The 27,588-nt window shown below is 43.3% G+C and overlaps 1 pseudogene; it reads right to left on the minus strand.

Moving 5' to 3' along the window:
• Window positions 1–494: 494 nt before the first annotated feature.
• LOC120018592 lies at window positions 495–25,533 on the minus strand (annotated as a pseudogene).
• Between the last annotated feature and the right edge of the window lie 2,055 nt (window positions 25,534–27,588).

Below are 27,588 nucleotides of genomic sequence, written 5' to 3' on the forward strand. Positions count from 1 at the left end.
GAGTCCCCTATTTTCCATCACCTGCCCACCTTTTTTGTGATTCTGCTGTGGGGAGACCAGTCTTAGTATCTCTGGGTGCTCATTGATTCTGGGGCTGATGAAAGTTTTATGGATGAAACCATGGTTTCTGTATTAGGTATTCCCACTCAACTTCTCTCTGTCCCCATGGATGCAAGGGCACTGGACGGCCTCATAGCACAATGCCCATTCATATACAGGTATCAGGAAACCACAGTGAGACCATACAGTTCCTCCTCATCGATTCCCCCCATGTTCCTGTGGTTTTGGGATTTTCTTGGCTCCAGAAACACAATCCTCTTATTGACTGGACCACGAGCTCGAACCTGGGTTGGAGCCCGTTTTGTCATTCTCATTGCCTTAAAGCGGCACAGCCATCTTTGAGACGTCCCCTCAGGACGTAAGCAAAGCCTCGAATGTCTTTGCCGTTCCCACTGATTACCATGACCTCCTGGAGGTCTTCAGTAAGGCACGTGCTACTTCTCTTCTCCCGCACCATCCTTATGATTGTGCCATTGATCTCCTCCCAGGCACCACACCACCTCGTGGTCGGCTATATTCTCTATCTGGCCTGGAGACCAAGGCCATAGAGGAGTACATAGAGGAGTCTCTGGCTACTGGAGGCATCCGTCCATCTGCATCTCCTGCCGGCGCAGGGTTTTTCTTTGTAGAGAAGAAGGACAAAACCCTGCATCCGTGCATTGACTACCGGGGTCTGAATGATATTACGATCAAGAACCTCTCCAGTGGGCTTTTCCAAGCTGGACCTTCGCAATGCCTACCGCCTGGTTGGGATACGCGAAGGAGATGAGTGGAAGACAGCATTCAACACAGCCAGCGGACATTATGAGTACCAGGTCATGCCATTTGGACTCGCCAACTGTCTTCCAGGCTCTGATAAACGATGTGCTCTGGGACATGCTAAACCGTTTTGTGTTTGTCTACCGTAGCAATATCCTGTTATGTTCCCGGTCTGCCCAAGAACACGTTCTTCATGTCAGACAAGTCCTTCAGCGCCTCCTGGAGAACCAATTGTTTGTGAAAGCCGAGAAGTGTGAGTTCCACCGCTCTCAGTCCAGTCCCGTGTCCTGTAAAGGGCTCATTCCTCCAGGTTGACCTGTCATCCAGGTTCCCGTCGTATCCTAGCCTTCCTCTGACAACGTTTCTGGTGGCCCGCAATGGTTCCTGACGTCTTTGCCTTCGTCGCCACATGCACTGTGTGCTCGGAACAAGACTCCACGGCAAGCTCCTTCTGGCCTCCTTCAGCCACTACCTGTTCCTCATCATCCCTGGTCCCATATCTTTCTGGACTTTGTCACTGGGCTCCTTCCCTCTGATGGCAACACTGTCATTCTGACGGTAGTGGATCGGTTCTCCAAGGCCGCCCACTTCATCCCTCTCCCCAAACTACCCTCTGCCAAGGAGACAGCCCAGCTTATGGTGCAGCACATCTTCCGGATCCATGGACTCCGGGTGGACAGGGTCTCCGACCGGGGTCCTCAGTTCTCGTCTCTGTTCTGGAAGGCATTCTGCACCCTTATTGGGTCATCGCCCAGCTTGTCCTCTGGATTCCATCCCCAATCAACGGCCAGTCGGAGCGAGCTAACCAGGACCTGGAAACCACCCTACGATGCCTGGTCTCAACCAACCCCAATACCTGGAGCCGAATACTGGTCTGGGTGGAGTATGCCCGGGAACACCGTTCCCTGTTCAGCCACGGGACTCACCCCCTTGAACACTCAAAAGGGGAATCAGCCTCCTCTCTTCCCAGAAGAAGAGCAGGAGGTTAACGTACCCTCGGCCCAGATGTTTGTCCGTCGCTGTCGACGTACCTGGAGAAGAGCTCGGGCGGCAACCATCTGCCTCCTGTATCTGCATTTGGGTCTCGACTTGTGCCCTTATAGTACGATAAAGCAGTCTTTGGCAAAACTGTAAATGTAAGTAAGGAATTCAAAGTAATGAACTTCTGTTTATTCTTATATATATTATAATAATCATTTATTACATTTGTAAAGTGCTTTTCATTATAAAATAATAATGTCAAAGTGTGTAAAAAAGATAAACAAATCATGAAAGCAACAATACAAGTCTAGAAAGAAGGGAAGGCTCATAGAGATGAGTCTTAAGGCCTGCTTTAAAGGTAGTCAATGGAGATCAGCAAGTGAATAAAAGGTAAATGACAATTTTATACAAATCAGCAAATGTTTTACAAGTCTGATTTTTAACATCCTCACCTCCATTCATTATTACACCTACTGTATAAGCAACAAAACACACAAGTCAACATCACAAAAATCTAACAATCAGGACAAAAAAAGGTCACACTAATGTTTAGCTTATGTTTTAGGATACAGACAGCTGGTAGTATGTTTTAATAAGCTTTAATAAGCTCCAACACCTCCACCCCCAAGCCATAAGACCCCCCACCCCCTTTGATTTTACACTGCTGCTACTCGCTGTTTATTATCTATGCACAGTCACTTTACCCCTACAATGTGTGTAGTGATTCAATTAAATTGAAATTCAGAATAGGATATTTCTGTTCAGTGTTCTTTTATCTTGTTTATTCAATTTATCACTCCAAATGTGTAGCCTACATTCAACCATACTTTCTAGTTACATGCATATTGTTGTTATTGCATCAATGAAATAATGAATTATATTCAAAGTGGTTGTTAATGAGATACACTGAAGAGGCCTGGTTAAGAACATAGATGCGTTATCAGAACTAAAAAACCTAAAAGAAAATATAAATTATGACAGTATTGTACCCACAAGCATTATTGACATAATTTAGTGTGACCTCTGCGGCCACAGATTGTGCACGTGAAAGCCTCCCCCTCCGGCCTCCCTGAGCGCAGCACCCCCCAGCCAACAGAGCCGCGTCTGAACGTCCGCGGGTGACCAGCAGGTTATCCAGCCGGGTGGACAGGTCCACCAGCTGGTCAAAGGTGAGGGTGGTGTCCCTGCAGTCCAACTCCCGACAGACATCCTTGCGCAAGCTGCAGCGATAGTGGTTGATCAGGGCCCTGTCGTTCCATCCCGCTCCGGCGGCCAGGGTCCGGAAGTCCAGGGCGAACTCCTGGGCACTCCTCGTCCCCTGCCTCAGGTGGAAGAGACGTTCACCCGCCGCTTCCGGGCAGGCTTTGACCACCCGCCCAAGGGTAGAGCGGCAGGTGAACGTCTCTTCCACCTGAGGCAGGGGACGAGGAGTGCCCAGGAGTTCGCCCTGGACTTCCGGGTGAAATCCTCAAAGTGGTTAAGCGCCGCATCTCCTTCTTCCCACACGGCGTTAGCCCACTCCAGGGCTTTCCCCGAGAAGCACGAGACGAGGGCGGACACCCTCTCACGTCCCGAAGGAGACGGGTGGACGGTCCCCAGATACAGGTCCAGCTGCAGCAGGAACCCCTGGCAGCGTGCCGCCGTCCCATCAAACTCTCTGGGAAGGGCGAGACGAATCCCACTGGGACCGGGTTCAGGGGAGGCGAGTAGTGGAGACCCCTGTTGTGCTGGTGGGGGCGCTGGAGGGACTCCCTGTCTCTCTCAGCGGTCCATAGTCTGGCCGACGCGATCCATGACAGCGCTGAGATGGGGAAGCATCGCCGCGTGCTCCTGGACGCGCTCCTCTACCCCCACAACGGGGGCACCCGTTCCTGCTGACTCCATTGATAGGTGTGGAATTCTGTAATGGGGTGAGTGACTGGTTGCCAGGAAGTCAGGCACAGGAGAGCAGAGATGGGTGATAACAGGAGAACTTTAATATACACCCTGGCCCAAAGGCACAGGCGAGGCAGCACAAAGCACAACCACGGTAACATGAACCGGATTAAACAAAACAAACAAACCTAGCGAAAGCCAGCCTGTAGCGTAACACCCTACACAAAGAACAATTCCACACACAGACATGGGGAAACAGAGGGTAATATACATTTAGTCTGATGAGGGAATGTGAACCAGGTGTGCGGGAAAACAAGACAAAACAAATGAAAAATGAAAGGTGGAGCGGCGATGGCTAGAAGACCGGTGACGTCGACCGCCGAACGCCGCCCGAACATGGAGAGGGACCGACTTCGCATTCTAGTGCTGTACACAACAACAAAAAAATCTTGGTCAACCAAGCGTAGTCTTTTCTTTCGACCAATCAATCTGTGTAGATTTTAAAACATGTAATTTTCCATATATAGACACATCTGATGTGCCTATTTATCTTACCATTTCTACCAACCTGTGAGACAGCTTTGATTTTCATAGGCACATATCATGGAACACTTTGTATCACAAAATAATTGTCTGTGGTTAATCTACATTCTAAAATATGAATCTAAATGAAAATGATACAAATCTAAAATTAACTTTTATTGCCACTGCCAACTATGTAAAAAAAGCCTACATAAAGCCAACACATAAAAATATTGCAGCCTGCAGGCAGAAAAATATCCTGGTAAATATAAAATATCCTATAAATCGCATTGGCTACGCATGACCTGTCTTCAACGAACTCTAACACTGTATCAACTATCAACTGGGTCAGGTATTTTATGATGTTTCCACTGGATCAGAGCATTACATTTTTCCCTTTCATGCCAAGTCGTTATGGAAAGGGAGAGAGATGGAAATATTGTTAATTGTTCATTTCCATGAGCATAGCTATCAGCTGTATGTACAATAGTGAAGTCCTTTGTCTCTTCCCCCGTTCTTTCTTACATGCCCCTTCCTTTTCATTTTTGTAACAAGCTTTCATATCGGGTTAATAATCAATGTGTAAGCTATCCTGTTTGTGTGTTTATGTAGTTAGTGAGTAAATAAGTAATTAAGCCAATTTGTATATCGTTGATTCATCATTTATGCTAGGGTTCGTGCATATTTGAAGTCAACGACGTTCAGAATGAGACTGAAGTTAAATAAGAAATAATGAATTGACTGTGACTAATGTAAGAGATCTTTAAGAGTGAATTCGGAAAATGGTAACTCGTTAAATAAACTTTTACCGTGGTGCCCAAGATTACTACTTAATTAATTCTTATATGGTTAATTTAATTGGGTAATAATGAAACGTAGTTAATTGATTTTATAAAATAACAGTCAAACACATTAATGACAGCAAAGACACAACATTGACACGAGAGTTTCAAACATAAAACTATGAATAAATTGACAAAACTCGTAAATGGAATGGAATAAACCAAAACTTGTTTCTCACAAGTGGATCATAGGTTGTGAGTTCTGCAAAACACATGGCCACTCCGACATTGAGAATGGTAAATTACTGTAATAATAATATATTCAATGAATTATAAGAAATGACCGTAACCAAATAAACATTGCAGATTAGCAATTATGGGAATTGACAGTAAATGTAGGCTACTACTAGTGATATTTATAATGGGTAATTGATAAACATAGCAAACAATGCACACAATGAAGTTATGAAACAATGAATACCCATGACATGGCGGGAGAGAGCTCATTCTGGAGAGAGACGTGCCCTGTGCGTCTGAGCCACAATCTCCATGTTCTTGGACAGTGGCATCCCTGCGGCCTCCTCATTGAGACAGGCGCGAATCAGTGTTTCATGTACCATGAAAAATATATATTTCTGAATATTTTACAAAAATAAATTTAATGTCTTCAATATAGACCCCTTTTGTCATGCAATATTCCATAAGGCACCCAGAATGTGGGGGTTCACGTCCCCCCCATCCCCAGTGAAAGTTGCGCCCCTGCCTATTGCCATAGTCTGTGATTTCCAAATATTACAAGAATAGAGTAATTGTAGCAGACTTCCAGAGCAGGAAAACACTTGAAGACATCCCAAATGGCACCCTATTCCCAGTATAGTTCACTACTTTTCAACAGAGCCAAAGTAGTGCACTATAAAGTTTATAGGGTGAAATTGATAGAACAAATTTGTGACTCCTTATGCAGTTAAGAATTTTCTAAAGAAGAATAACAATATGGAAAGCTACTCTTTCAATATATATTATTCCCACTGGGTGCTTTATTAATTCTGTCAAAAAATAATGTCAATAATGCTTGTGTTTACACAAATCCCAATTTTTTATAGTTTTTTTTAAATAACTTGTGATAATGCATCTATGTGCTTATAACCAGGCCTCCTCAGTGTATCTCAAAATAAATGTATATTCACAAACACTTTGATGTAATAACATTAATATGCATGAAGAAAGTATGGTTGAATGTAGGCTACACATTTAGAGTGATATAACATGCATAAACAAGATACAAGAAATACTGGACAGAAATATCACATTGTGAATTTCTATTTAATTTAATCACTACATTTTTTTTAATCCAAGTTTAAAATATATATTATATATTCATATTCTGACAGTTGAAAATTATGTATTTTCACTGTTTTATGATAGTAAGAATGATTGTTTAACCAATGGCACAAATTAGGCTATGTAAAACTTCAGGCAGTAAATCAAATGATTTAGACTTGTCATTGGACAAACCTTGCATCTTGAGTTGTATTGACATATTGACCAGCCAACCATTGATTGTAGCTTTGTTGGCCCTTCCCTCTCTGATGTAGTGGTAGTGTTATGAGTTTTTCTACTAGCATAACAGGATGGAAAATAGCCTACTATACAGAGATATATTATTGCAGTATTAGGTTCAACAGAAGTGCAAAGATCAATAAGAGACACCTCAAACTAGTTTGTAACTATTTTATTTCAGTGACAGGGGTAGCTATGTTTGTTTTGCAACAATGTTTGCTTTGCAACAATAGAGTAGCACACACAAGTGCAAGTAAAATTAAAAGGTTTTCCAATTCTCTGCATTGAGTTTCTTGTTAAAGTTACATATTTTGTAATAATTCACTTGTATTCAGCCACTCCTGGGTGATCTAGCCTTGAATGGATAGATCCTCGATCAAAGACTTCATTCTATATGTAAAATGCTAACCTGCCATGCAAGTTCACCAAGTTTGAAAATGTAACTTTATTTTCATGGGGTACCGCGGCTTTGAGAAAATAAGATCTACCACAAAGTTATTGTGAAGTATAGTATAGTATAAAGATAGCACAAAATAACATGGCAGATCTGCTTCTAGCGCCTAAGCAACTTTGCAGTATTTTTTGTGTGTTATTTCTTACATTATTGGTGTTATTACATACAGCCAGAAATAACTTTTGGATTTCAGAGTGGCGGTAACTCACCAACATTATGACCAGGAATATGACTTTCCTGAATCGGATTCTTTGTTCGTACCCCCCAGGGAAATTTAACTTGTCTCAGAGGCTGCCCCAAGACGCCGCCGGCGGAGAAGAGTTATTCGGAGTGGATTTGTAATCCGACTCAGGAGGCTTGCGCACCATCAGCTGCTTCCGAGTGTATTACTCACAAGTGTTAAGTCTCTGGACATTAAAATAGACAAGCTCAGGGCGAGGATCTCTTTCCAGAGACACATCAGGGATTGTAACTTACTTTGTTAAACGGAATCATGGCTCTCTCTGGATATACCGTCTCCGTCCATGCAGCCAGCTGGGTTCTCAGTACATCGCACAGACAGGAATGAAGAACTCTCAGGGAAGAAGAAAGGTGTTGATGTATGTTTAATGATTAACCACTCATGGTGTGAATTTGATAACATTCAAAAACTCAAGTCCTTTTGTTCACCCGACCTAGAACACTCACAATCAAATGCCGACCATATTACCTCCCAAGAGAATTCTCTTCGATTATAGTCACAGCCGTGTATATTCCCCCCCAAGCCAATACCACAACGGCCCTCAAGGAACTACACTGGACTTTGTGCAAACTGGAAACCACATTTCCTGATGCTGAATTAATTGTAGCGGGTGATTTTAACAAAGCAAATTTGAGGAAAACACTAAGGAAGTTCTGTCAACACTGACTGTAGAACTCTCTGCTAAAACCCTCAACCTACAAGGCCCTCCCTTCGGCAAATCAGATCAGAATTCCATTTTGCTCATCCCTTCCTATAGGCAGAAACTCAAAGAGGAAGTACCCATGCTGAGGTCTATTCAACGCTGGTCTGACCAAACAGAATCCATGCTTCAAGATTGTTTTGATTACGCGGACTGGGATATGTTCCGGGTAGCCTCTGAGAAAAACCTTTATGTATACATGGACATGGTGACTGAGTTCATCAGGAAGTGTCTGAGGACATTTTGTTCCCACTGAGACTATTAAAACCTACCCAAACCAGAAACTGTGGATAGATGGCAGCATTTGCACAAAACTGAAAGCGGGAACCATCGCATTTAACCATGGCAAGGTGACTGGGATTATGGTCGAACACAAACAGTGTAGATATTCCCTCCGTAAAGCAATCAACAGGCAAATCGTCAGTACAGAGACAAAGTCGCAATTCAATGGCTCAGACACAACACGTATGTGACAGGGTCTACAGACAATCATGGATTACAAAGGGACAACAAGCCACGTCGCGGACACCGACATCTTGCTCTCGGACAAGCTGACCACCTTCTTTACCCGCTTTGAGGATAACACAGTGTCACTGACGCGGACCGCTCCAAAGGACTGTGGGCTCTCATTCTCCATGGCCGACATGAGTAAGACATTTAAGCGTGTTAATTCTCTCAAGGCTGCCTGGCCCAGACGCACAGACCAGCTGACTGGAGTGTTTACGGACATATTCAATCTCTCCCTATCCCAGTCTGCTGTCCCCACTTGCTTCAAGATGTCCACCATTGTTCCTGTTCCAAAGGAAGGTGACTGAACTAAATTAATATCGCTCCGTAGCACCCACTTCTGTCATCATGAAGTGCTTTGAGAGGCTAGTTAAGGATCATATCACCTCTACCTTACCTGACACCCTATACACATTTCAATTTGCAACCCGCACCAATAGATCCACAGATGATGCCATCGCACTGCACACTGTCATATCCCATCTGGACAAGAGGAATACCTATGTAAGAATGCTGTTTATTGACAATAGCTCAGCCTTCAACACCATAGTACCCTCCATGCTCATCATTAAGCTCGCAGCCCTGTGTCTGAACCCCGCCCTGTGTAACTGGGTCCTGCACTTCCTGACTGGCCGCCCCCAGGAGGTCAAGGTAGGAAACAACACATCTACTTCGCTGATCCAGGGGCCTCACAAGGGTGCGTGATCAGCCCTATCCTGTACTCCCTGTTCACCCATGACTGCGGGGCAACTCAGGCCTCCAACTCAATCATCAAGGTTGCAGACAACACAGTAGCAGGCCTGATTACCAACAATGACGAGACAGCCTATAGAGAGGAGGTGAGGGCCCTGCCAGGAAAATAACCTCTCCCTTAACGTCAACAAAACAAAGGAGCTGATTGTGGACTTCAGGAAACAGCAGAGGGAGCATGCCCCTATCCACATCGACCGGAACCACAGTGGAGAAGGTGAAAAACGTAAAGTTCCTCGGCGTAAGGATCACTGACAATCTCAAATGGTCCACCCACACAGACAGTGTGGTGAAGAAAGCGCAACAATGCCTCTACAACCTCAGGAGGCTGAAGAACTTTGGCTTGGCCCCTAAGACCCTCACACATTTTTAAAGATGCACAATTGAGAGCATCCTGTCGGGCTGTATCCCCGCCTGGTATGGCAACTGCACCACCTGCAACCGTAGGGCTCACCAGAGGGTGGTGCGGTCTGCCCAACTAATTTATATAGTTATATACAGTGGCAAGAAAAAGTATGTGAACCATTTAGAATTACCTGGATTTCTGCATAAATTGGTCATAACATTTTATCTGATCTTCATCTAAGTCAAAACAATAGACGAACACCGTGTGCTTAACTTCTTATGGCTGCAAGGGGCAGTATTGAGTAGCCAGTTAAATCGTGCCCATTTCAAACGGCCTCGTACTCAATTCTTGCTCGTACAATATGCATATTATTATTACTATTGGATAGAAAACACTCTCTAGTTTCTAAAACCGTTTGAATTATTTCTCTGAGTGAAACAGAACTCATTCTGCAGCACATTTCCTGACCAGGAAGTGGAATGTCAGAAATCGATGCTCTGTTCAACTTCCTGCCTATACATGGGCATGACACGTAAGAGTCTACGTACACTTCATACACCTTCCCCTGGTTGTCAAGAGGCGGTGAGAGAAGAAATTTCGTGTTTATCTTGGTCTGAGGTGGAATTAAAGCTCTTTGTATGACGTGACTGTCCATTTCCTGTTTCTGGAGCGCGCGAAAGGGGACATGGATTTGCCTTCTGTTTAGCTGTCGTTATGGACGACTAACATCTCCGGTTTAGATTTTATTTGATACATGTGACCATATCATCGTAAAGTATGTTTTTTCAATATAGTTTAATAAGATTATTGAAATTTTTTCGGGAGTTTTGCCGTGTTCCGTTCTCTGACTTTGTTGACGTTGGAGAGATCCGTGCCACTTGGCAAGTGCCCATGCTAAATCAAGAGGGAAATTTGCCGTTCCAGATCCAAACAACGACTGTTCTGGACAAAGGACACCTTGTCCAACATTCTGACGGAAGATCACTAAAAGTAAGAAACATTTTATGATGCTATTTCTAATATCTGTCGTGCATGTGAACTGGTCGTGGGCGCCCAAGTGTTTCTGGCTATTGTGGCTACGCTAATATAACGCTATATTGTGTTTTCGCTGTAAAACACTTGATAAATCGGAAATATTGTCTGGAATCACAAGATGCCTGTCTTTCAATTGCTGTACACTATGTATTTTTCAGAAATGTTTTATGATGAGTAATTAGGTATTTGACGTTGGTGTCTGTAAATATTATGGCTGCTTTCGGTGCAATTTCTGATTGTAGCTGAAATGTAAACTATGATTTATACCTGAAATATGCAAATTTTTCGAACAAAACATATGCTATACAATAAATATGTTATCAGACTGTCATCTGATGAAGTTGTTTCTTGGTTAGTGGCTATTTATATCTTTATTTGGTCGAATTTGTGATAGCTACTGATGGAGTAAAAAACTGATGGAGTAAGAAAAGTGGTGTCTTTTGCTAACGTGGTTAGCTAATAGATTTACATATTGTGTCTTCCCTGTAAAACATTTTAAAAATCGGACATGTTGGCTGGATTCACAAGATGTGTACCTTTCATATGCTGTATTGGACTTGTTAATGTGTGAAAGTTAAATATTTAAAAAAAATATCTTTTGAATTTCGCGCCCTGCACTTGAGCTGGATGTTGTCATAAGTGTACCGGTGTCGGGCTGCACCCCAAACAGGTTAACCAGACGGCTAGCACGCACCTCAGGACGAGTATGGAGAGCTGTTCCCGGTGACATCAACTCACCGACACGTTCAGTCGGACGGATGCCGTGCCTCATGCACCAAACCAGTACATCCCTCATAACTCTCTCCTCCAATTTCCCCATTAACTCCTTCACTGTCTCTGTGTCACTCACCTCCAATACCGCCCTCACCGGCTCCTTACGGTAAGCAGGGGGAGTTGGCTCAAGTCTACAACTTGACCCAGCTACACTCCCTTTTAGCCCCCCCCCCCCCCCCCAATACATTTTTGGGTGAGCCTCTCGGGCTTCCAGCCGCTCTGCCTTGCTAGCACCTCATAATGCCGCCTCTCCGCTTTCGCTGCCTCCAGCTCCGCTTTGGGGCGGCGACACTCCTCTGGCTCTGCCCAGGGTCCTTCTCCGTCCAGAATCTCCTCCCATGTCCATTCCTCCTTGTACCACTGCTGCCCGTTAACCCGCTGCTTGATCCGGGTTTGGTGGGTGATTCTGTAACGGTTGTCCTCCTCCTCTTCTTCCGGAGAGGAGGAGTAGGGATTGGACCAAAGCGCAGCGTCGTTATATGTAGACATAATGATATTTATTAAAGTAAAAACGAAACACGAAAATACTTCAACAAACTACAAAACAAATAAACGATGTAGACAGACCTGAACTAGAGAACTTACATAAACACGAAGAACGCATGAACAGGTACAGACTACACAAACGAACGAACAAACGAAACAGTCCCGTGTGGTGCACAGACACAAACACGGAAGACAACCACCCACAACAAACAATGTGAAACAACCTACCTATGTATGGTTCTCAATCAGAGGAAAACGTAAAACACCTGCCTCTGATTGAGAGCCATACAAGGTCAATTAACACTGACACTTAACATAGAACAAACAACACAGACTGCCCACCCAGCTCACGTCCTGACCCACTAAACACAACTATACAAAAGGAAAACAAGGTCAGGAACGTGACACAATGACACAAAAAAGGTTGTTACATCCAATGCCTGGGCTGGTTGCTCCTGTGGGTCCACTGGATGGGCGCATCTGCTAGATGACTAAAATGTAATGTAAATGTTGACAAGCTTCACTGCAGGTGGATTGTACGTTTAAAAGTTAAAAAAATATAGCGTTGTAGGATTTTTAATAAAACTGAACACCGCAACAAAATAACAAAGTAGAAAACGAAAGCGAACAGTTCTGTCAGGCAACAAAACAGCTAAACAGAAAATAACTACCCACAAAACACAGGTGGGAAAAAAGGCTGCCTAAGTATGATTCACAATCAGAGACAACGATAGACAGCTGCCTCTGATTGGGAACCACTCAGCCAAAAACAAAGAAATAGAAAACATAGAAATAAAGAAACTAGAATTCCCACCCTAGTCACAGCCTGGCCTAACCAAAATAAAGAATAAAAGCCTCTCTATGGCCAGGGCGTTACAAAAACACTAAATTCAATATGACAAAAATAGGTTAAGGCCTAGTTCCTTTTTACAAGCCTGCCTGGTTTTAATGATCCTAATGCCATACATAATAGGATTTAAAAGTATAGGAGGACAATGTGCAGTATCATGTCTGCCTTGTAGAATCACAAATAAACAGTCAAAGGAGAAGTTCAGCAAAGAGGCTATATGTGGTATACAAGTGTTAAACACTTTCTGTTTAGTCTCTTTTGAAGACAAACATATTTCTAGTATTCTTACATATGAGTATATGTTAGGAAATATAGTACATGCCAAAGAAAGCACAGTTACAACAAGACCCCATATGATATTTTTGTGTAATATTTGAACAGGCAAGCTTGACTACCGACTAGTTATCACAATACACTCTGTCTATAACATTACCGCAAACTCAGGGATATAACGATGACATCCATGAAAAATAACACAACCAGGACAGCAGAATTAAGACACTAATGATTTTAGTTTTTGTAATATTGTTATACAGTAGAGCTGTGGTTCCCAAACCTTTTCACTCGGGCCCCCTCATCACTGGGGAACATGTCTTATGTGTGTTCATGTGATATCTGAACCATCAAACAGGCAAAGCGTCAATACAGGACTAAGATCGAATCGTACGACACTGGCTCCGACACTCGTCGGATGTGGCAGGGCTTGCAAACTATTACGGACTACAAAGGGAAGCACAGCCGAGAGCTGCCTAGTGACATAAGCCTACCAGATGAGCTAAATTACTTCTATGCTCGTTTCGAGGCAAGTAACACTGAAACATGCATGAGAGCATCAGCTGTTCTGGACGACTGTGTGATCACGCTCTCCGCAGCCAATAAGAATAAGACCTTTAAACATGTCAACATTCACAAGGACGCAGGGCCAGACAGATTACCAGGACGTGTACTCTGAGCATGCACTGACCAAATGGAAAGTGTCTTCATTGACATTTTCAACCTCTCCCTGTCTGAGTTTGTAATACCAACATGTTTCCCTCAGACCACCATGGTCCCTGTGCTCAAGAACACAAAGGTAAGGATTCCATATCTGTTATTTCATTAATTTCATTTCAGCAAACTTAACATGTTACACTCTCACTCTTCCACCAAGGAACCTGCAAGTTCCTGGACATTTCTGGGGGGAATGGCCCTAGCCCTCACCCTCCGATCCAATAGGTCCCAGATGTGCTCAATGGGTTTGAGATCCGGGCTCTTCGCTGGCCATGGCAGAACACTGACATTCCTGTCTTGCAGGAAATCACACACAGAACGAGCAGTATGGCTGGTGGCATTGTCATGCTGGAGGGTCATGTCAGAATGAGCCTGCAGGAAGGGTACCACATGAGGGAGGAGGATGTCTTCCCTGTAACGCACAGCGTTGAGATTGCCTGCAATGACAACAAGCAACAAGTTCATTCCTTTGACGATAAACGTGAATCCGACCATCACCCCTGGTGAGACAAAACCGCGACTCGTCAGTAAAGAGCACTTTTTGCCAGTCCTGTCTGGTCCTAGCGACAGTGGGTTTGTGCCCATAGGTGACGTTGTTGCCGGTGATGTCTGGTGAGGACCTGCCTTACAACATGCCTACAAGCCCTCAGTCCAGCCTCCCTGTAGCGCATTCTTAGGCATCTCACAGTACGGACATTGCAATTTATTGCCCTGGCCATATCTGCAGTTGTCATGCCTCCTTGCAGCATGCCTAAGGTACGTTCACACAGATGAGCAGGGACCCTGGGCATCTTTCTTTTGGTGTTTTTCAGAGTCAGTAGAAAGGCCTTTATAGTGTCCTAAGTTTTCATAACTGTGACCTTAAATGCCTACCGTCTGTAAGCTGTTAGTGTCTTAACGACCGTTCTACAGGTGCATGTTCATTAATTGTTTATGGTTCATTGGACAAACATGGGAAACAGTGTTGAAGCCCTTTACAATGAAGATCTGTGAAGTTATTTCGATTTTTACGAATTATCTTTGCAAGACAGTGTCCTGAAAAAGGGACGTTTATATACTATATACTGCTATATACAGCTATTTTCACTTAGTTGGCCAGCGTAAGCCAAACCCCTGAATCTGTCATTAACAACAAATGAGAGGGTCAACGTTTTTCCACAGGATGTCCATGAAAAATTATTCTGACGAAGCCCATTGATGGCTAAAACATCATGATTTTAATATTTAGATAAGGTACCAAGATTTTAATTGTGAGCGAGTTGCACCTTTTCCTTCCTAATGTCCTAATTACACATACAAATTGTTAATATAGCTTTATGTAAAATAGAGTATACTGTATTGCACATTTTAGATCAACAAGAAAAATATGTTGATACACACAAGTGCATCACTACAATACATTTAGCGTAGGGCAGGAACTTTACGGTTGAACATCTATACAACTTTATTCCGAATCTGAGTTTCATTCCGTATATGATAAGGTTCACAAGAGGAGGCACAACTAGGAACTCCACCGCCATGATATTCCTCAGGGGCAGCAGGCTGGTGTTGCTGCCGTAGCGAGCGTAAATCACATCCAAGGTGATGGATATGGTGAAGTTAGTCAGCGTGATTAGATGAGGTCTGCATGAACTTCCTCCTCTCCGCCCGGGAATGCATAAGAAATAAGAATGAGTAATGTTTGAGAGACGTGAGATAACGTGACAATGAAGCAGCGGAGGTTGGTCAAAGTGGTGTCCACGTATGAGAGCTTCACGACCTCCCAGTTTGAGCAGTAGAGTTTACCGATGTAGACGCCACAGAGCGGTAACCTAGCTGTTAGTCCCATCCCAATGCTACTTTCTAGCCATTAGAAAAGCCACATTACAAGAAGCAGTCCACACTTTTAGAGTAGTCATGATAGAGTGGTATTGTAACGGCTTGCAACATACCTGTCATATGCCAGCTGGTGAATTCACAGAAAGCAAAGGAGTAGATGACACATATCTGGGTCATACAGCCAATGTATGTTATCACATGAGAGTCAAATAAAAGGTCATAAAGTATCGTCGGGTAGAAAGCTGAAGCGCCATAGATACCATTAATACACAGATTACAGAGGAATAAATACATAGGTTCGTGCTACATTTTCTACAGAAAAATGGTAATGATCAGTGTCAGATTGACAGAAATGGTGAAGAGGTATAGAGTGAGAGTCAATCCAAAGTAAATGTAACAGTATAACTTTAGTCCGTCCCCTCGCCCCGACCCGGGCGCGAACCAGGGACCCTCTGCACACATCAACAACAGTTACCCACAAAGCATCGTTACCCATCGCTCCACAAAAGCCACGGCCCTTGCAGAGAAAGGGGAACCACTACTTCAAGGTCTCAAAGCGAGTGACGTCACCAATTGAAACGCTATTAGCGCGCACCACCGCTAACTAGCTAGCCATTTCACACCGGTTACATAAATATGTCACGTTCAGTCCATGCAGCACAAACACTATCTCCTGGGAGGAGTTTAACACCATTTTTTTTGGCACCTTGCTCCATTTTGAACAGAACTTGTTTAGAGCATGGCCATTTTCCTAATTGGAAATTTGGACCACATTGTTTAAGTTTTTCTTTGTCTTTAAAGGCTTTCCACAAAATGCACAGATCTCAGCCAATTTTAGCACTTGTTTTTTTTACCACTGCTCAGCTCGAGCAGTCTTAAAGGGCTAGACTTTGGTAGTAGCTAGTTTTTGCATTAATTAATTCTTAAATAAAATGTTATGAAAAACATTTCAATTGCAAAATGCACTGTAAAATATTGTCAGAGCGTATAAAAACTGGTCTTTGTAACAAAGTACTATCTACCCCCCAGCGGACTGTTCACAGGCCTCATGGCCGATGACCTCTTGATTGGCACAACACATCCAACCAGGGGCATCATGCTCCCCAAAATGTTGAGGGGGCACTGATGAGCAAAATGTATATCTTTGAATGTACCCACAAGTGTCACGGAACTCGTCTGAAGTCGATAACTCTGATGTGCCAACTTATTTCTGTACCGCCCGAACCGTTTGACCTATCTACTAATACATTTATGACCCCACTATGGAAAGGGGAGACTCTCACAAACTCGATGGTGTTCTCTGTTTTGCTCAGTGTCACAGGACTCATCTGAAGGTAACCCATACAAACAAATGGAAGTACGGAGGTAGTTTTGTGCCAACAAAAATAAGGGGTTAAATATGTGTCCAAAAAAACACAAATATTTCCTTAGCTTTTGTCACGCCCTGGCCTTAGTATTCTTTGTTTCCTTTATTATTTTAGTTAGGTCAGGGTGTGACATGGGGAAGGTGTGTGTTTTTGTATTGTCTAGGGTGGTTGTATGGTTTAGGGGGTTAAGTAGAGTAGATGGGTTTGTGTTTAGTGTAGGTGTCTAGCTGTGTCTATGGTTGCCTGAATGGTTCTCAATCAGAGACAGATGTCATTAATTGTCTCTGATTGGGAGCCATATTTAAGACAGCCATAGGCACTAGGTTTATGTGGGTAATTGTCTATGTTGTACGTTTGTAGCTTGTGTGTGCACTTACGTCTATAGCTTCACGATCGTTTGTTGTTTTGTTTCAGTTTGTTAAAGTGTTCGTTGCGTGTTTTTTTCCCTTTCTCTAAAATAAAAGAGAATGTATTTTGCACACGCTGCGCCTTGGTCCAATCTCTCTCAGCAAGACGATCGTGACAGCTTTCTTATATCTCTTAGATATATGCCTAACACTTCAAAACCTTATTCGTTGTGATTTATTTTTGGATTGTCTTTTTTGACATTTACGAATGTGTTATTAGTTGCGTATCGATGAGCTGTAGTAATAAAGGCCAAATTCATTATTTTATTAAATAATTTGTCAATGTTTATTTTTCATATACCTAAAGATCCTACACCTGTAGTACACAGGCCTGACTAATATTAGGCTTAGTAATGACTGAAACACAATACCCTTATACCTGCAACTTGACAGATGGCCACTTGTTTTAGTCTTGCTGGAAATTGCAATCATTACAAAGATAACTCATTTGGGATTTCAGTGTTTTGAAATGCACTCTATTTATAGGGACTTTCTTCAAGGGAAGGTAAAACATTATATGTAATATTGTGTGTTTGAGATATAACATAAAGTGCATACCACATAGAAACGCAGAGACATTGGGATGTTAAGTAACGACTTGGATGCCTGTCCATTATCCTAATGCCTTAGGGTATGTAGAAGCTGGTCAATTGAGCAGGAAAACGTGTTTACTGTATTTGTTTGGCCGTCAGTCTTCAGAAAACAGGTCATTAGTCCACTGTATCTCTCAAGCAACACCTACCTGTGAGATCAGAGAGACTGAAATAACAACAAAGGTAGGCCTTGGTTACCGTCTCTTGCCTCTCGTTAGGCCAATTGAAGGGTTAGTCCCAGGGAGGTTTAGAGTGGCATTAGGCTTAATGTCCTCCCTTCAGACTGGTCTGATGTGAATGATGCAACAATATTGAACTGGGCCTAACAAGAAGTTGGCTGCACCGGAAAGATACTACAAACACATATTGTTGATCATACTATGTTGACCTGTGACCTGAGAGTGAAAATGATGATAAGGTCAAGAATATGTAAAATGGTGTTAGCTTCTCAAGCTTGATCTATCTGCTAGGAGAATAGAAAATAGAGACCTTTTCAACCAAAATGTTAAACTTTGGCTTGAACTGTGAGTCATCAAAGAGCTTTGTCACAACTACTCAATAGGGAAATTGGCATGTTCAGATATCTTGTACATTAACATATACACCTCAACTATAAAGATTATTAGAATCTATTCCTACACCATAATCATTGCATTTTGCCTAAATGTAACCAAATCTGGACAAACTAAAGTGATGACAACATGTGTCTCAAATGTAATAACTTTTTAAAACGTAATACTTGGTTGTTCATTTGAGCTGTTCCACAGCAGATTTGATATTGAGTCATATATCACACCAAATTGGGGAGAAACTATCTGTATTTTTTGATTATTTCACCTGCTGTAAATTCAATCAACTATGGAGATAGAACACAAAAGATTGTCATTGCAATACAGAACAAGATATTTGTAAATTTTGGAGGATACATTTTTTTATTTGACTAATTTTACAGTGGGAGAAAAACAATTTATTAAATTTAGTATATATTTTGTTATTAAATGTAAAATGTGTATTTTGATACATTTGTAGTTGATATAAAGTTCTACACTTAATCTTGAGAAAACTAAAGTGCATCAACCATTCAGGACAACTAAAAGCTAGGAAAAGGTTCAGCAATCTTTCTGTGCAGTGTTCTCAAGATTAAGCATTGATGGATGAATTCCATTTAACCTATACTGTATTATGTAAATTTGTTAAGACAATCAGAAATACTATCATCCCTAAATGGGCACATTTATAGGCCTACATTTGCACGCAAGCCAGGTAGACTAGTCATACTTCTATATGCGTAATAAGAGCATAGGTTGTGAGTTCTGCAAAACACATATCCACTCCGACATTGAGAACAGTAAATTATCGTAACCAAATAAACATTGCAGATTCCAAATTATGTGAATTAGCTGTAAATGTAGGCTACTACTGGTGATATTTGTAATGAGGAATTGATAGACATAGCAAACAATGCACACAATGAATACTCTTGAAATGGCGGGAGAGAGCCACAATCCCCATATTCTTGGACCGTGGCATCCCGCTGCCTCCTCAGTGGATTAGTCCACTGAGACAGGCGCAAATCAGATAGGTGTCTCGTGTGCCATAAATATATACAGTATATATATATATATATATATATATATATATATATATATATATTTGTGACTGCTTGACAAAAAAATAAAAATGTTTTCATTACAGACCCCATTTGTCATAAAGTATTCCATAAGGTACCCAGACCTTATCAAATTTGCACAGTACACCCTTAATCTAGTAATACATTATTTGACATTTCTGCCATCCATTGTGACATTGTGGGAGGATGACCAACCTTCCAATGAAGGTTAGCTGCTATAAATGCTATGGTTACACAGTTTCTTCTTATAATAGCCTCCAGTATCAACATTTCCAAGCAAACAAAAAAGGGAAAGTGAGAATCTGTAGACATGCTGAGACAAAATAACATAGTTTTGCCAGAATGTAGCCAGCTCAGATGAGGCATGACAAAGAATTGCCTTGAAGTACATTTATACATTATATTATCCAAGAATTATTGAACCAAGGTGTCCTTAGTCCAAAAGAATCGTTGCTCGGTTGTAGATTGTCGCCTTCAACGTTGGAATTAGCAGTAAACATTAGCCATGTGGCAAAGACGTGCCCAACTCCATAAAACGCAGCATAAATAAATATCCGAAAATCGCAATATAATGATATAAACTGATATAACTCGGTTTAATATAACAACATTATGATGTCTTTAACACCTATATCGAATAAAAACAGAGCCGGATATATCTAAGGGCTATAACCGGAGCATTCTAGAACGACAGCCAGAGATCCTTTCTGCGTCAGAGCGAAGAGGACAAAGGACGGACACCACGTTGCCAGGCCATTTATAAGCTCTCAGATCTGCCTAGAAACACCATTTCAATTCTCACTATTCGCTGACATCCAGGGGAAGGCGTATGCAGTGCATCTCAACCAATAGAAGACAGGCAAATTAATAAACTGACCTGGGAACAGCTTGCAGAATTCAGCATTCTCACATCCTCATAGGAAAATTCCTCCAACTCCAGTTCTGTTTCACTCACAGATATAATTCAAACGGTTTTAGAAACTAGAGAGTGTTTTCTATCCAATAGTAATAATAATATGCATATTGTACGAGCAAGAATTGAGTACGAGGCAGTTTAATTTGGGAACGAAATTATTACAAAGTGCAAACAGCACCCCCTATTGAGAAGAAGTTTTAAGGTGACTAAAATGTTGAGAGTGATTTCTCTCATTTGTGTCACTGTGACTTATCTCATTCATCTTCCAAATGTTATAACAGGAATGGCCAATCCTCTTCCTGGTGAGACATTGGGTAACCTAGCATATATTGTACAACAATATGCAAAGCTACTCTGTCAAGTGTGCTTTATTCTAAATACTCTCAGAAAATAAATTATGTCAATAATGCTTGTGGGGACAATACTGTCAAATCATTTATATTTTTTTAGGTTATTGAGTTCTAAAAATGCATCTTTCTATGTTCTTAACTTCTTTGGGACTGAGGGGCAGTATTGAGTAGCTTGGATGAATATGGTGCCCAGAGTAAACTGCCTGCTACTCAGTCCCAGAAGCTAAGATATGCTTATTATTGGTAGATTCGGATGGAAAACACTCTGAAGTTTCTAAAACTGTTTGAATGATGTCTTTGAGTATAACAGAACTCATATGGCAGGCAAAAACCCTGAGAAAAAATCCAACCAGGAAGTGGTCAAATCTGAAGTTTGTAGGTTTTCAAGTCTTTGCCTATCCAATATACAGTGTCTATGGGGTCATATTGCACTTCCTAAGGCTTCCACTAGATGTCAACAGTCTTTAGAACGTTGTTTCAGGCTTCTACTATGAAGGGAGAGCGAATAAGAGCTGTTTGACTAAGAGGCCTGGCAGAATGCCATGAGCTAAGTCAGGCGTGCAGCCGTGAGAGCGAGCTCTGTTCCTTTTAATTTCTAAAGACAAAGGAATTGTCCGGTTGGAAAATTATTGAAGATTTATGATAAAAACATCCTAAAGATTGATCATATACATTGTTTGACATATTTCTAAGAACTGTAATACAACTTTTTTGACTTTGTCTGGACCTAGTGCCTGCGCATTTGGATTACTGGACTAAACGCGCAAACAAAAAGGAGGTATTTGGACATAAATTATGGACTTTATCGAACAAAACAAACATTTATTGTGGAACTGGGATTCCTGGGAGTGCATTCCGATGAAGATCATCAAAGGTAAGTGAATATTTATAATGCTATTTCTGACTTTTGTTGACTCCACAATATGGCGGGTATCTGTACGGCTTGTTTTGGTGCCTGAGCGCTGCCCTCAGATTATTCCATGGTGTGCTTTCGTTGTAACAGCTTTTTTGAAATCTGACACAGCGGTTGCATTAAGGAGAAGTATATCTTTAATTCCATGCATAACACTTGTATTTTCATCAACATTTATGATGAGTATTTCTGTAAATTGATGTGGCTCTATGCAAAATCACCGGATCTTTTGGAAGCAAAACATTACTGAACATAATACGCCAATGTAAACTGAGATTTTTGGATATATGAACTTTATCGAACAAAGCATACATGTATTGTGTAACATGAAGTCCTATGAGTGTCCTCTGATGAAGATCATCAAAGGTTAGTGATTAATTAATTAATCTCTATTTGTGCTTTTTGTGACTCCACTCTTTGGCTGGAAAAATGGCTGCATTTTTCTGTGAGTTGGTGGTGACCTAACATAATCGTTTGTGGTGCTTTCGCTGAAAAGCCTATTTGAAATCGGACACTTTGGTGGGATTAACAACAAGATTACCTTTAGAATGGTCGAAGATACATGTATGTTTGAGGAATTTTAATTATGAAATTTCTGTTATTTGAATTTGGCGCCCTGCACTTTCACTGGCTGTTGTCATATCGATCCCGTTAACGGGATTGCAGCCATAAGAGGTTTTAATCACCACACACATTTTCCCCAATTTGAATATACACTGCTCAAAAAAATAAAGGGAACACTTATACAACACAATGTAACTCCAAGTCAATCACACTTCTGTGAAATCAAACTGTCCACTTAGGAAGCAACACTGATTGACAATAAATTTCACATGCTGTTGTGCAAATGGAATAGACAAAAGGTGAAAATTATAGGCAATTAGCAAGACACCCCCAATAAAGGAGTGGTTCTGCAGGTGGTGACCACAGACCACTCCTCAGTTCCTATGCTTCCTGGCTGATGTTTTTGTCACTTTTGAATGCTGGCGGTGCTTTCACTCTAGTGGTAGCATGAGACGGAGTCTACAACCCACACAAGTGGCTCAGGTAGTGCAGTTCATCCAGGATGGCACATCAATGCGAGCTGTGGCAAAAAGGTTTGCTGTGTCTGTCAGCGTAGTGTCCAGAGCATGGAGGCGCTACCAGGAGACAGGCCAGTACATCAGGAGACGTGGAGGAGGCCGTAGGAGGGTAACAACCCAGCAGCAGGACCGCTACCTCCGCCTTTGTGCAAGGAGGTGCACTGCCAGAGCCCTGCAAAATGACCTCCAGCAGGCCACAAATGTGAATGTGTCAGCATATGGTCTCACAAGGGGTCTGAGGATCTCATCTCGGTACCTAATGGCAGTCAGGCTACCTCTGGCGAGCACATGGAGGGCTGTGCGGCCCCACAAAGAAATGCCACCCCACACCATGACTGACCCACCGCCAAACCGGTCATGCTGGAGGATGTTGCAGGCAGCAGAACGTTCTCCACGGCGTCTCCAGACTCTGTCACGTCTGTCACGTGCTCATGTGCTCAGTGTGAACCTGCTTTCATCTGTGAAGAGCACAGGGCGCCAGTGGCGAATTTGCCAATCTTGGTGTTCTCTGGCAAATGCCAAACGTCCTGCACGGTGTTGGGCTGTAAGCACAACCCCCACCTGTGGACGTCGGGCCCTCATACCACCCTCATGGAGTCTGTTTCTGACCGTTTGAGCAGACACATGCACATTTGTGGCCTGCTGGAGGTCATTTTGCAGGGCTCTGGCAGTGCTCCTCCTTGCACAATTGTGTTGTTTAAGTGTTCCCTTTATTTTTTTGAGCAGTGTATATTCTGTATTCATATTCTGACAAAATGATTGTCTATAGTAATATTCTGACAATTCGAAATTATGTATTTTTACTGTCTTATAGGGAATGTATAATTTCAGGCAGTAACAGAAACAGAACTCCCAAATATGAGTGACTAACCTCCAAATAGGCAGAGTCAAATGAATTACACTTGTGATTGGACAAACCTTGCATCTTGGATTGACATATTGACTAGCCAGCCATTGATTGTAGCTTTGCTGGCCCTTCCCTCTTTGATGAAGTAGTGGTAGTGTTATCATTCTTTCAATTAGGCTAAGAGGATGAAAACTAGCTTCTATACAGAGCTTAATTTTGCAGTATTGCTGTCAACGGAACATCCTTTGGCTGTCCTGAGGCAGAGCCTGAAGCCATGGCAGTAGGGTTCGCCGGAGACAGCTGGCACTCTGTCCCTACTGTGGCCCGGGGCGGCACCAGCTTCAGTGGTATCCGGTGCGTCCTAACCCTGGGGTCCACTAGAGTAGAGGGGCGGCCCCGTGACCTTCCATCTCCCAGGGTAGGTGTGAGTATTCCAGTATCATCGTTTTCCGCCAAAACCCTAGTTCCCATTTCACTGCTGGCTGTCGCTCAAGTGTTGTCTCTACAACTCTAGAGGACTTTATCGACCAGGCCCTTGCCTCCTCCTTGAACTTAAAAACTTCTTGGCGCTACGGATCCCGTTACCGGGATCATTTTCCTAAACAACCACTGAATTGCAGAGCGCAAAATTAAAAAATAATCCTAAAAATATTTATAATCATGGAATCACAAGTGAAATATACCAAAACACAGTTTAGGTTGTTGTTAATCCACCTATCGTGTCAGATTTTGAAAATATGCTTTACAGCGAAAGCAATCCAAGCATTTGTGAGTGTATCAGTCAATGCTAGAACAGTTAGCCTTATATTAGCTTGGTCACGAAAGTCAGAAAAGCAATAAAATAAATCGCTTACCTTTGATAATCTTCGGATGTTGCACTCATGAGACTCCCAGTTACACAATAAATGTACTTTTTGTTCGATAAATATTTGTTTTATAACAAAAAAACGCCATTTGGATTGCGCGTTATGTTCAGAAAACCACAGCCTCGTTCCGTTCCTGAAAGGCAGACAAATTCCAAAAAGTATCCGTAATGTTCGTAGAAACATGTCAAACGTTTTTTATAATCAATCCTCAGGTTGTTTTTAACATACATAATCGATAATATTTCAACCGGACGGTAACTTACTCAATAAAAGAGAGAAAGAAAATGTCGAGCTACCCCTCTCGCGTGCAGGAACTAATCAAAGGACACCTGACTCGTTTTGAAAAATCTCGCTCATTTTTCAAAATAAAAGCCTGAAACTATGTCTAAAGCCTGGTCACAGCCCGAGGAAGCCATTGGAAAAGGAATCTGGTTGATACACCTTTAAATAGATGAGGGGCAGGCAACAGAACAGGGATTTTATTTTTTTAAAGCACTTCTGGGTTGGATTTCCTCAGGTTTTCGCCTGCAGAATCAGTTTTGTTATACTCACAGACAATATTTTGACAGTTTTGGAAACTTTGGAGTGTTTTCTATCCTAATCTGTAAATTATATGCATATTCTACGATCTGGGCCTGAGAAATAGTCCGTTTACGTTGGTAACATTATAAAAATAAAAAAATAAAATCTGGCCCCTAGCGTCAAGAAGTTAACTTCATACCCCCTCTCCTTTTCCTGTCCAAGCTCTGGATATTTGACCATTGGGATCCGGCACAATTACGCATGTCACAGCACCACCTCACCCTCACAGTGGGACGCAAGCACCAGGAAAGCCTTCACTTCATCACCACCCGTACACAGTCATCCTCAGCTTCCCGTGCCTCCAACTTCATAACCCGACCATCTCCTGGTCAAAGATGAGAATCACCGCCTGGGGACCAGGATGCCAGAGGACCTGCTTTACCACACCCTGTGGTTTCACGTCAGTGGAGGGTCCTGTGAGTGTCCTCCAGCCCATCAATCGGTCCTCCAGTATCGTTGGCCCCGTGGTTTGGGATGTAGATGTGGACATCCGTCAGGCTCTGGAGGGAACCCGCAAATGCCACCTACCCTCCAGAGCGCATCTATGTCCCCACAGGGGAGAAGAGAGATCGGTTGTTGACCTGGGTACACACATCCCTTGCTTTTGGACACCCAGGTATCACCCCGCACCATCTAATCCATCTCCGATAAATACTGGTGGCCCACCTTGGCACAGGACGTCGCCCACTATGTCAACTCATGTTCGTTATGTATTCAGTCCAAATCTACCCGACACGCTCCAGTAGGGAAACTACTTCCCCTTCCCGTTCCTCAGTGGCCTTGGTCACATCTGTCCATAGGATTTGTAATATATCTCCACCTTTCTGATGGGTTTGCCACTATTCTGGTTGGTTAACAAATTCTCTAAATCCTGCCGTGTTATCCCTCTCTGGTCTACCTACCGCTTTCCAGGTTGCTAAGGCACAGTAGGTCTTCCGGCACAATGGCCTTCCGGAGGACATCATTTCCGACTGTGGTCCCCAATTCACGTCACGGGTCTGGAAAGCCTTTATGGAGAAGCTGGGGGCCACGGTAAGCCTCACATCCAGGTACCGGCCTCAGTCTAACAGGCAGGTGGAGAAGACCAACCAAGAGCTGGGGAGGCTGCTGAGGAATCACTGCCAGGACCGGTAGGGTGAGTGGGCCCAGTTATTTCCCTGGGTGGATTACGGACAGAACTCACTTAGTCACTCCTACACTGGGCTGAATCCCTTCCAGTGCGTTCTGGGATATTAGCCGGCTTTGGCTACGAGGACTCTGGGCCAGACCGCGGCCCCTGAAGTTGATGAGTGGTTCCGGCGAGCAGAGGAGGTGTGGAACGACGCTCACATAAGGCTCCAGCCCACCGTCAGAAGGATCTGGCGGACTGCCACCGCAGTGAGGCTCCTGTGTTCCATCCTGGTGATCGCATCTGGCTCTCCACCAGGAACCTCCCTCTCCGCCTACCCTGCCGGAAGCTGAGCCCCCGGTTTCTGGGCCTCTTCAACGTCCTCCGGAGGGTCAATGATGTAACCTATAGTTTAGAACTCTCCACCAACTACCGGTCTCACCCTGCGACCAGGCCGGTGGTTCCTGGTCCCCTGGCTCACACCGTCCCCTGCAACACCCCTCCGCATCCCCTGGACATCAAGGGGACCCCCGCCTATGCTGTTAAGCCCCTCCTGGACTCCTGACATCGTGGGGATCGGCTCCAGTACCTGGTAAACTGGGAGGGTACGGTCCTGAGGAGCGCTCTTGGATCCACATCCAGGACACCAACATCATCACACCTGGGACTATCTCATGGCAAAAACCTCAAGGGGACAATGACAACTTCCCAAGAACTTCTTAAATACACTGCTCAAAAAAATAAAGGGAACACTTAAACAACACAATGTAACTCCAAGTCAATCACACTTCTGTGAAATCAAACTGTCCACTTAGGAAGCAACACTGATTGACAATAAATTTCACATGCTGTTGTGCAAATGGAATAGACAAAAGGTGGAAATTATAGGCAATTAGCAAGACACCCCCAATAAAGGAGTGATTCTGCAGGTGGTGACCACAGACCACTTCTCAGTTCCTATGCTTCCTGGCTGATGTTTTGGTCACTTTTGAATGCTGGCGGTGCTTTCACTCTAGTGGTAGCATGAGACGGAGTCTACAACCCACACAAGTGGCTCAGGTAGTGCAGCTCATCCAGGATGGCACATCAATGCGAGCTGTGGCAAGAAGGTTTGCTGTGTCTGTCAGCGTAGTGTCCAGAGCATGGAGGCGCTACCAGGAGACAGGCCAGTACATCAGGAGACGTGGAGGAGGCCGTAGGAGGGCAACAACCCAGCAGCAGGACCGCTACCTCCGCCTTTGTGCAAGGAGGAGCACTGCCAGAGCCCTGGAAAATGACCTCCAGCAGGCCACAAATGTGCATGTGTCTGCTCAAACGGTCAGAAACAGACTCCATGAGGGTGGTATGAGGGCCCGACGTCCACAGGTGGGGGTTGTGCTTACAGCCCAACACCGTGCAGGACGTTTGGCATTTGCCAGAGAACACCAAGATTGGCAA

The sequence above is a fragment of the Salvelinus namaycush genome, chromosome 23 (genome assembly GCF_016432855.1).
Source record: "Salvelinus namaycush isolate Seneca chromosome 23, SaNama_1.0, whole genome shotgun sequence".
NCBI lineage: Eukaryota > Metazoa > Chordata > Actinopteri > Salmoniformes > Salmonidae > Salvelinus > Salvelinus namaycush.